The sequence below is a fragment of the Manacus vitellinus genome, unplaced genomic scaffold, assembly GCF_001715985.3.
Source record: "Manacus vitellinus isolate BGI_N305 unplaced genomic scaffold, ASM171598v3 scaffold_26_pilon, whole genome shotgun sequence".
In the NCBI taxonomy this organism is placed as follows: domain Eukaryota; kingdom Metazoa; phylum Chordata; class Aves; order Passeriformes; family Pipridae; genus Manacus; species Manacus vitellinus.
In genome coordinates, this window is record NW_021939960.1 from 9,765,305 (window position 1) to 9,776,356 (window position 11,052).

General features: G+C 44.7%; 1 protein-coding gene across 5 annotated transcripts in view; it reads right to left on the reverse strand.

Moving 5' to 3' along the window:
• The window catches only part of EYA2 (EYA transcriptional coactivator and phosphatase 2), an 80,381-nt gene extending 71,677 nt beyond the window's left edge, over positions 1-8,704 (reverse strand). For 2 of the 5 annotated variants that reach the window (XM_018073846.2, XM_018073849.1), the window contains exon 1: positions 7,812-7,865. The gene's annotated coding sequence lies outside the window, so the exon portion shown is untranslated. Of the gene's footprint in view, positions 1-4,291; positions 4,347-7,811; positions 7,866-8,068; positions 8,096-8,670 lie in introns of those variants that run through there. The other 3 variants (XM_018073847.2, XM_029960313.1, XM_018073848.2) reach the window with 3 other exon arrangements.
• Positions 8,705-11,052: the final 2,348 nt, after the last annotated feature.

An 11,052-nucleotide genomic window follows, 5' to 3' on the forward strand; every position in this document is an offset into this window, starting at 1 on the left:
AGCAGCAGCATCCTTTAGTACTTCCAATTAGAAATCAAACATTTGTCTCCACACCCCACCCCTAATTTGCAGAGGGGTGCATAAGTGGTGTTTCAAAACTAATACAGCCCAGAAGTTTTGCTGCATCTCAAATATTTTTCAGAAGACTCAGCTGGCTTCCTTAGTCCCCCTCCCCATCCATTTCTCTTCCCCAAATTATATTCATCTGCTGCAGGGAACGGGAAGGATGGTTGCCAAACAAACAAAATGAAATCACACATAACAGGCTGAATATGCCTTCCTGCAAACCACAACTCAGGAGTTTTCAGGTGAAGAGACACTGAAGAGGACAAAGCCATTTTGAGGAGAGACAGCAAAGGTCTGTCCAAGTGGTCACACAGAAGATAATCTTACACTGCCAGGGTTACACGTGGTTACAGCATTGCTGAATGATTATGTATTTTAGGTCAGCGACCTAAGTTTGCCTCTTATTCAGAGATAAATGAATTTCATTAAAACCAAGATTCCTCTAAAATAGATATTTACACAACAGGCTACTAAGGCTAAACAGAGTGACGATCCCCTAATTTTATTTCAATAAATAAAAAGAAAATTGGTGCCTGCCTTATTTTCCCGCTGCACACTGAACTCCACCAACACACCCAGGAGTACGAGGTCAGAGGAGATGTGAGACCAAGGACTAAGTCACACCACTGCAAAGGGGTTCCAGTGCAGGACTTACATCCCCTGGCACTGCAGGGGCTGCAGTACCTCCCTCTCAGGGACCTTCCCACACCATTGGGATTTGTCAGCTTTTTTAACTGCTGCTGAAAACCTCTGCCCGAGTTGCAAACGGGCCTTTGAGCGTGGATAGCACAGAAAGATGTTGACTCCCACTCCCATTTTGCAAGGCTCAGGCACTGAAGAAATCAGTTGGACTGGCACTGGCAGCACATAACCACACTGTGACTTATAAAGAAAACCAAAAAAACAATAAAACTAAAAATGCACTTGTGCAACAAGCACAGAGGATTTAAAACTGCTCCCACTCAATAAAGGTCCAACCCTTATTTGAGTGAAATTATCTGGAACCCATAGTTAAACACAAGGAAGGAGAAGAGCATAAAGGCTGACTTACTCCTAACTATCTCAGTGGAGAGGAGTAGCACTAGCATAGCACTTATAAATGTAAGCTAGCAAAAACCATGGCTTTATATACCCCCAAAAAATAAAGTCAGCCTACAAAAAAAAAAAAAAGGGAAAATTTGGATACAGTGAATAGAACATTCATATGTTTTACTTAAAAACGTGTCATGTTTCAGAAAAAAAATGGTGCTTTTTAGTTTGTTAAAGGGTGGAAAAATACAATCTTTTTCAAATAAAAAGTATTGCTCAATTCTAGACAAGATTTTGTGTTGTTTCAGCCACAGTAATGGAGAAAAATAATAAATTTACATCATTTACAAAACTGAAGTACACATTGTCAACATTTACTGAAAGTATTTTGTAAATACATTTTGACTTGATTTAGAATCAAAGAATTGTCAGATAGTTACAAATAAACTCTAAGGATGGTAACTGAGCACAGAAGAGCAGTACCAGGGGGAATCAAAACAGATACAGATCTATATTCAAAACTGATCAAAGTTATTTCCAAGTAGCTGCAGGACAATCACAGGGCAAACAGACGAATGAAATGTGCCATCAAAAGCCACGATTTGCAATAGATGCCAAACTTGTCTTTCAGACACAGCTGATGAGCCTCTCTGCGTGGTGCACAGACAGAGCTGTAAATAACTGGGGCCCCCAGACTGCTTTGCTTACCCAACCTATTTAAAAAACAAAAACAATTCAGATGCCTGCCCCACTTTCCCCTCACTGTTTCTTGTGGGTGCCTGAGTAATGCTAGAGGCATTTCTAGTTTTTAAGGCATTTGCTGAGTTTAAGAAATTCGCCCCACGTCCCCTCGTCTTTGTTTGGAAGTACCAAACTTTCCTGCTCTCGTTGAGTTTCTCCCTGAAGTCTGCCCTTCCCAGCACAGAGAGAGGCATCAACTCTCTGTGGTTTAACCAGTTACTACCTGGGCTGACTAGTATTAAATAACTCTTTTTATTTGGGATTATTTATTTATTTAGCTGGGCTGCTTTCCTTCTCAAAAGCAGGGATGGCAAGTGAGAATTTCTGCAGGACAACAACGAGCACCTCGAGTCAGGCGTCCAACCAACAGCACGAACTTACCCATTTTCTTAAACCTTTCTGCACATCTAAGAAAGGGCAATTGAATCTGGAACTTCTTTAATTTTGCAACCCAAAAGAGCAGGAGCCCGCAGCCAGGAGCAGGCAGCAGAGAGAAAACCTGTTTGCAGAGAGACGTGGCTCTGGCCAAGCTTGCAGTTTGTAGTGCTGGTTTATGTAAAAACATTCCCAAAGAAGTCTTATTATTGTTGAAATAATTCAAGACTTCCATTTCCCTGAGTTATTAAGTGGTGCTGCAGCAAAGGCAAGTCGAGGTTCTACTGAGCATCAATTTCCTCTCCAAAAAGCAGAGGGGAGATGAATGACACCAGCATTTCATGCAGCACTCACGCAAAGACACGGACGTGAAGAAATCTCAGGTTTGTAACCAAATACTTTAAACCTTCATTTCCTTAAGAGGGAACCAGCTGGGAATAGGTTAGAAGTGGGCTATCATCAGGGAAGTTTCTAACATCTGAACAACAAACTTCAGTACGTTTCCACCGGTCTCTGTGCATCAATAACAAACCCTTCACCTGCTTTTCAAATCGCCCAAATCATATCCAGGCTCTCCCGGCCTCAATCCTATTTTCGCTCTTTGTATTCGAACCTGGCAGCAACAACAGAAAAAAAAACCCCAGCAGTCTTACAAACAACAAAATCCCACACCCCAACGAAACATGCACCCTGCCTCTACCAAATAAATGTCAGTCAACAAATAGGCACAAATTTCACAATGGCTGAGGTCATTCCCTTTAAGTCATTACGGTTTGTGGGTGAGTTTTCCTGGTGGTTTTAACATTGGTTTCTGTGATTGCAGCTATGCTTATTTATGCATTTAAGGCGTATGATCTAATACACTTAGGTTTAACTACTTCATTCTTTTGACATTCTTTCCAAATTATAAAAAGGATTCTTGGTGTTTTCACTGCCTTGGTAAAGAAACAAAATTGCTGTCACATAATTTCTTAAAAATACAGAACAGAGTAAGTACTTGTTGAAAATAATTCAAAGGAAAAAACCCTACACCAGACATTCCCTCCTCCAAGATAACACTTCTTTTTGTTCTCTTTCTCCCCTTCTGAGGGAGCCTACTATTTTTTTAGAAATAGCTGTTTTGCTGGCTTTTTAAAAATAATATCCAGGCCTTCAGATGGCTTCGGCTACAACTTATAATCAACACAGAAGTTCAGTTTATTTTTTTTAAGCCTTTCTATTTTTACTGTCATGCTTTTAAAAAACTGCACATTTGTGGTACATTTCACTCACATTGTATCTGCCACAGCACTTTGAACTCTACAGTAATGCTCAACATTTATTCAACACCTTTTGGTTATTATCTGCCTGACATCCTTGCTTGATAAAAACCATAGAAGTTAATTTTCTATTTTTTTTTTCTAATAAAAATTCAAATTATCTTCTCCCTCAAAGGCACAAGAAGACCAAAGAGCCCCCACCATCCAAATCAGGCTGGAGAAATTCAGTGACTTGTCAGAAACATTCAGAAATCTGAAATAAAAATTAAAATTGTGCATAGAGATGTACATCTCTCTCAATACTGCGTGCAGTGCGTGGCTATTAGCTCCTATACACAAATCATATTAAAACATTTCAAGTAGCCTTTTCAAACTCGAGACCGTGGTTACTTCTGTATTTCCAGTGTCCTTTATATAGTTTTTTTTTATATCCAAGCACATTTCTAATCAACAGGAGGATGAGAACACCCCACGAGCCTCACGGAGGAAGAAGGGCCCGATCCTGCAGACGAGGTGCCACCTCTCCCATCTCAGCCCAGCATCACCACCAGGTCCAGCTGTTCTGAGGCCAACTCTGACCCAGCCACACCAACAAAACGTTATTTCCCTGGCACACAAAATGCTCTCCATTTCCCAAGCCCTCAGACCCTCCCATGCCCCAGTTCTCCCCGACACCCCCACTCTTTGCGGGCACCCCGTGGTGTCCCGCGCTCCCCTCCCGCTCCATCCTTTCCAAGCCGCCTTTTCTAATCGAACCCCAACTAAAACGACCCTCTGCAAGTTACAACAAACCTTCCTTAAAAACTCCCCATAAACCTTACCACAACCCTGCAGCAGACTTCTGGCTTTCCACAGAGCCCCTCTACGCAAACACGAGGGAAAAACCCCCCAGCCCGGCACTAATGAAGCGTTTCCCGCGCACAGCGGAGGTGACAAACAGGAGGAGAGCAAAGCCAAGATGCCATCTCGACTTCAGGCAAACAACCTCTTCTGACCTCTGGCAGCTCCCACACACTATTAAACAAAAAGTATTCTCTCCATGTTAATGAACCATGTACAATCTAACAGATAACGCTGATGTTAAATAAACATGTTTATTATGTGACTCCCTAATGCCAGGACTTAGGCAGCTGCAGACAAATAATTTTAAATGGGAAGGATTATGCCCATGTAATCTTTCTCATCTCATTTTACACACCTTTGAAATAATTCAAATACATAATTAAAGCCCAAGCAGACAGACTGAGTGAAAAGAGGTTTGGCTATTTTTAATTAAATATTCGCTCTGTGACACGTTCGCTGGAACCAGCTCTGTAGTGAACACTATTTTGGATCCAATTTTCCTCTCACACCTCTTGCAGCAGTAAATCAAGAACAACTGAACAGCTTGATGAAGAAGGGAACTGGATCAGGTTTTGAACGTCATGATAAAAAAAAATATTTTGCACGAAGACTGCAGAGTCCTAAATCCTCATTCCCACTTTCTCCTCCCTCCTGCTTCAAACCTCTGGCAGCACCAAAACTACCAAGAAATGGCAGCACCTCCAGGCCCCAAATGATCCAATCGAGGTGAGCAATTATTTGCATCCTAATTGAGGGGCTTATCCTCACCTGATTAAAACAAGGTGTTTGTTAAACATCATTACTCGAGTTAAGATCTGCAAATAAAGATGGAGTATTGTTTTAAGAATTTGACTGCCATGAACAATTCTTTTGTGATGAGATCTCTTAATGAACAGTCCCAACAAGGATGATCCTTCTGGCCTTAAAAAAGGAAGGAAAGAGATTTGACAAGTTCTCCCTCTTCATATCAAAGTGAATACTTACATCTTTTTTTTTTCAAGCACACATACATTAAAAAAAGAAAAATAAATCTTGTACTTTTTACCAAATTAAGCCACTGAGAAGTAAGATGTATTTAAAGCCTGAATGGCTTTACTTTTGTATATGCCATTGTTTATAACTCTTAATATATTTTCTGTTCCTTCCTGGTATAACTATTTTTCTGTCCCATGCAGTACAGTGTGAAATTTAATGAAAAGAACTTGATTGTTAGTCCAGGAGACTCCACCATGCACTAATCAAGTTTATATTGCTATTGCTGTGAAAAATACACATGTATAGGGTAACTAACTACACACTGGAAACAGAGAATGTGATTTCCCCACTTGATCTACCAAATGAGCCCTCCACTTACATGATATATTTAAAATATTCATATTAAAACTGCAGCGTTCCATGGCTTATAAAAAGGATTTGAATTTGCAACCTCATTTAACAGTTTGTCCCGAATAAAAGTTACCCCGGCAAGGCAAAATTAACTCAAAAATATTTTCTTAGCATCCTAAGAACTTCTGCTAGTTTTCACGAATTTATAAAAGCATTTTTCACTGCCTAAGTAATCTTAACAATCATTTCCACAGATTAGGTCTAACAACCTGTGAATTTATTGCAGAAGGAATTTACTGCAAGGAATAATTAGTCTTCAGCACTGTTCATGCTTGTTCTCCGGCTGAAGACACCTCAAGACCATCTGGTTACTGCAAAATTTGGCACAGAAGAAACAAATCTTACTGAAGAGAATTATAGCTGATTTCAGAATAGCTGTTTTACTACTGCACATCATAAATAACAGTTGGGAAGACAGCAGAAAATTACCAACGTCTCTAATTGTTTTCTTTGTCAGCAGTGTGTACATACACACACTGACACACAAATACAGCCACCACGATGCCTTGCAGGCTGGAAATTAAACATGCAACTGATCTTTGCAGGATTAATACTTAAATTATTACGTTTTCAGGGGGGGGAAAAAAAAAGAGCACATCAACCAGCTACCCACAACAACACAGCGACACAGGAGACTCTTTAAGCGATACTGAGATCAAGTTCTTTGTGGGAATACCTGAGTTTAATTCCTTCTCGTAATTCAGGGCGTGCCCGCGCACACCGTGGAGTCCAAAATGGGGCTTATTGTTGGAGGGGGAATTATCAGCAACATTTTTATTTCTCCCTAATGAAGCTTTTCTAATGAAATCCAAGACTGCCGAGGTTGGGAGATATTTGAAACAGGAGCCCCGTTTCAAACATTTCAGCCAAATAATGGTGATAAGATTAGCGAGTCGTGGGAATCCATGCCTTTATGGAGTATTTTAAAAGAAAATGAGCTGAGGGGAGTGGGCTAAACAAAGCAAAGCAAAACAAATCGATGAGCCTAAAACCAAAAGCGTACACTGCTTGTTATTTAGCCAAATGTTTTGTCCTGTTGGTGGGTGAGCAGAAGAGGCACGAGAATTACGCGGGACAATTTGACTCAACTTCACAATTCAATTTTACACCGTGCATTTGGATATTTTTTTTTAATTAAGAATTTTAAGTTAGAATAATTAAATCAACTTATTAGGTGCTGTGCCATTTCAAGTGAATTTTCAGAATATGCTTAAAAAGTTTCTGGAATGTCTCCAAAGCTACGAGCACTGATTATTTTCAAGGTATTTGTACCACAAGTCTTTCCTACTTGCATGTGTTGCATTTGAGGCCTTACAATGCCTTGAATTTCAAAGTAGAAATAAAAATACAGCTTTGTTTAGGAATAGAAACAGTTCATTCATGTAAAAAAAGGGTGAGGATAAAGAATTTATCCTGAATGTAGCAACAAATAGCAAAACACTGCAACACCAAATGTATGAAAGTATCTAAGGAGCATTAGTTTAGACACAGAACCACTAGTTTAAATATATGTCATCTTTTGTGGACCAGATTGCTCTAATACACACAGATGGGGACAGGCAGAAAGAAATTTAGACATGCTTTCTCAATAAACTGGAGGGGGGGAGGTGTAACCCTTCTATGGATGGCATTGCAGAGATAAGAAATTTCAGTAAATTAATGAAGTCCACAAGACAGACTAAACAATAAACCATTCCTGCCACTGCCTTTAACAGCGCTCAGGGACATGTGAATTTGATACTGTGCTGCACAAAATTTCTGTTAATATCTGATATAGACCAATAAACTGTTTATTGGTTCACCATATGTATTTTAGCAATCACAACTTCACACAACAGAATATTTCATTATTTGAAATGTCTGCACAACAGTAGCTGTATATCATGAATAATTTCCTTCAGAGGCCATTCGCTGGGCTCAAGCACAATTTAACACTCAAAAAAGTTTACTTAAACTGCATAAATCACATACAAGTTTTTCCTCGCAGAAGCAGCCGCGGGAAGCGCAGTAACTCATTCTACTTAAACGCACGCTTCGGCTTTTAAAGTAATTAATAAGCGAGGCTGGGTTTAAGGTAAAAACCAAACGGCACGCGGCGCAGCAATGAACTACCTCTGCTAGTTCTCGGTCGCGACTCCGCACGCAGGACACCCCCGGCGCCGCGCTCCGCCAGAGCCGCTCCGCGCCCGCGGAGCGCCGGAGCCTCGCCGACCCCCGACGGGCTCCGGGGGCGAACGCGCCGCTCTCCGCGCACCCCCCGCCACCCGCGGAGGAGGCGTTTTCACACCTCCGGAGCAGCAGCCGCGGAGCAGCGGCCAGCGCATCCGCCGGTCCCGCCGCGGGCGCGGTGACACCCCCGGGCCACTCACCGGAGCCGCGGCGCTGCCCGGGGCGCGCTCCCGCCGCGAGCGCAGTGAGCAGCATGCGAGGCGAGCGCGCGTGCCCGCGGAGGGAGCGGAGCGGGGCGGCGGCTCCGCGCCCGCGCTGCGCCCACCCCACCCACCCACCTCCGCACCCCACCCCCCGGTGCCGCCGCGCCTCCCGCGGGCAGCGCAGCCACGGCCGGGCCGGCGGCACACGCGGTTCTTACGCGGCTCACCCGACCTGTTGATTGCCCGGAACACCCGCTCTCCCGCCCCCCCCGGCGCTGCCGCCGTCGGGGGGACCGGCCCGGCCCCGCACCTACCGCACGCGTGGGCCGCGGCGCGCTCCGGCGCCCCGCAGCGCTGCGCGGGGCCGGCGCGGAGGAGGAGCCTCCCACGGCTCCCCGGGCACCCGGCAGCCCCCCGGGGTTGGGCGGAGCCGCCCGCGCCCCCGGGCCGGGGGCAGAGCGGAGCCGCCGCGGGCGGGCGGTGGCCGGGGGGCAGCGTTTCGCACCGGCGGCAGGTACGCGCTGGGCGCGCTCGCCGGAGCTGCGGGTCTGGGGATGGGTGTCTGTGTGTGTGTGTGTGTGTGTGTGTGTCGGTGCTACCGGCGCACGTCGAGCTGCGAGTCCTTAAAAGAGATTCGCGGTGTAAAAGTTGGCCCCGTGAATGCCATGCGAATACCAGCTCGTCTCTTGGCTCTGCTTCCGTGAAAACAGGCGCTCTCGCTACGGTCGTCGTGTTACGGATCTCTAGTGACAATTTTTAAGTGTCGGTTTTAAAAGAAGGGCTCTTGTTGACGTCTGCTTTTCTTACACGGTACCACAGAGCCATAGGTTCTGCAGAGCTGCAGGAGCAGTTTCACTCACTCAAGCCACCCCTTTGCACACAAACTCAAAGCATCACACAGCTCCTGGCTCCCCGGAGGGTGAAAGCCCCCTGTGTGATCCTGCCTATAACTGATCTCCCCCGGGGAGACAGAGTGGATTTGTGGCCATAAAGAGGTGCTGCCCCATCTCCCATGTCAGCACAAAACCAGAGGCAGTCTCTGGTTTATGAACCTTGAGGGGGACTTCTGCTTCTGCCTCGTGTGCTGGGTGCCTTTTTCAGGTGTGTCAAATGCCTGTCCACACGTCCAAGAGAGGGGCAACAGATGACTCATGCTGGGGAGATGGGGCTGGGGCCTCCCACCACGTGCACCCTCCAGGCATCCCCTTGTGCTGTGCAACACACACACAGCTTCACCCTGCCCCTGCCAGCCTCAGCCCCACTCAGGCACCACACAGCTGCCCACTCCCCCTGGCATACCTGCTCGCTGGGGATGCAGCCTGGCCACGGCAGCATTGGAGTGTTTCATTTCTACACACTGCTCTTCCTCCTCATTCCCCCTTCTCACCAGCCTGGGGCAGGGCTCAGCTCTCCAGTTCTGTCTCTCCAGCACTGGGGAAGCATCGGAGGAGACCTGCAAGTCCTCGCCCTGACGCCTTTTATTACACCTAGCCCTTTCCTCAGGAAGGAGATATCCCATGAACCGCAGTGGAAAAGCCAAAGGAGCACAAAGGGTGTTGAGTTCAGGGTTTGAACAAGCTGCAGCCCACTCATGGATTTAACTCAAAATTTTGACAATGGAACAAAAACATCATTGCAACGAGACAGCTGTTTTTACTATCAAAATCTCTCAGATCAGTTTGACTGCAAAGTGTGTTCCTACAATCCAAAGGAGACAAAGCTCCCAGCATCAGTTTGGAGCTGGCAGGCTTCCTAGCATGAGCTACCTCCCGCCAGCCTAGAAAAACCAAAGCTCTTTCAGTTGTTATTCCCCATCAGTTCTCAGTACTAACCCCCTGATTTCCCCATGGATTATCTGCAGTTCTGAGTTTACACTGCTCTCACATTAAACTCTGAGCAATCAGTGGTTGGGGGGACTTCCTTGCTTCCTTTCTCACCTGTAATTGTGGTTCTGGTGAGGAGTCTCAGAAGCACAAGAAAGTCCTTAGATCCATCTTGAAAATAAATCTTTTCCTTTCCCCCCAGCTGCCCTGCCCAAAAGCCTGATTACCACATTAGCTCCTTTTGAAGCTGGTCTTAACAAGTAAGTTCATATATACTAATCATCTAAAAATGCCTTGCTTGCAAAATTCACCCGACCCTTATTTCACAACATATTTGAATATATGCTTAGTTTTATGCATGTGAATAGTCCTACAACAATCAATACAATTATTTACTTAAGTGCTTAAAGTCAGGCAGGTATTTAAGAATTAGTATTGTTTGTGGTAATGCCACAGCAAGCCAGGCAGGGACCAGGACCTCATTGTTTGTACAGCACCCTGCACACAAAAAGACACTCCTTGTCCCTTTCAGTATAAGTAATTTTTGTGAGTTGTGAGTAAGCTGTGAATTGGTGCCAGAAACACCTTTCTTGAGCTGGTAAGTAAACACTATTTGTCTACGCTAATATCCTTTTTATTTACTGAAAACATTGTATGCAATATTTAGAAAAGCAGATAAGGGCGTAGTGGGGAAAGGGTGCAAAGAGGAAGGTAAAGGATATGTTTTCAATTAGGAATTTTAAGTATTTTCATCATTGTTAGTATTCAGCAAAATACCTGCAGATCTTAAAAGCCATTTAGAAAGGTGAGGTAAGAAAATGGTTTCTGCCTCACTGGTGAGATTATGTGTTGGGGTGCACGGGGTACAGGCTGCAAGATGAGAGAGTAAGAGCAAGTCCTAGTAGTTGGCTTGATAAAAGTCTCTATTTCATCAAGCTGGGGCATCAGCAGGCATATAATGCCAGGGATTTCTCAGAGCAGTGGAATTTTTTTGGTCCAAAACCAAGGCAGGTTTAGAAGGGGGTTTGCTTGACTTGTTCCTCTGTGCTTATTCCCATAGTGAAAGAATAAATGGGAATGGTGCAGAAAGGTCCACATGTTCACCAAATGGAAGTGCTGCAAATCACGGGGTTGGGTGACAGTGTCCTGGGCAGATTT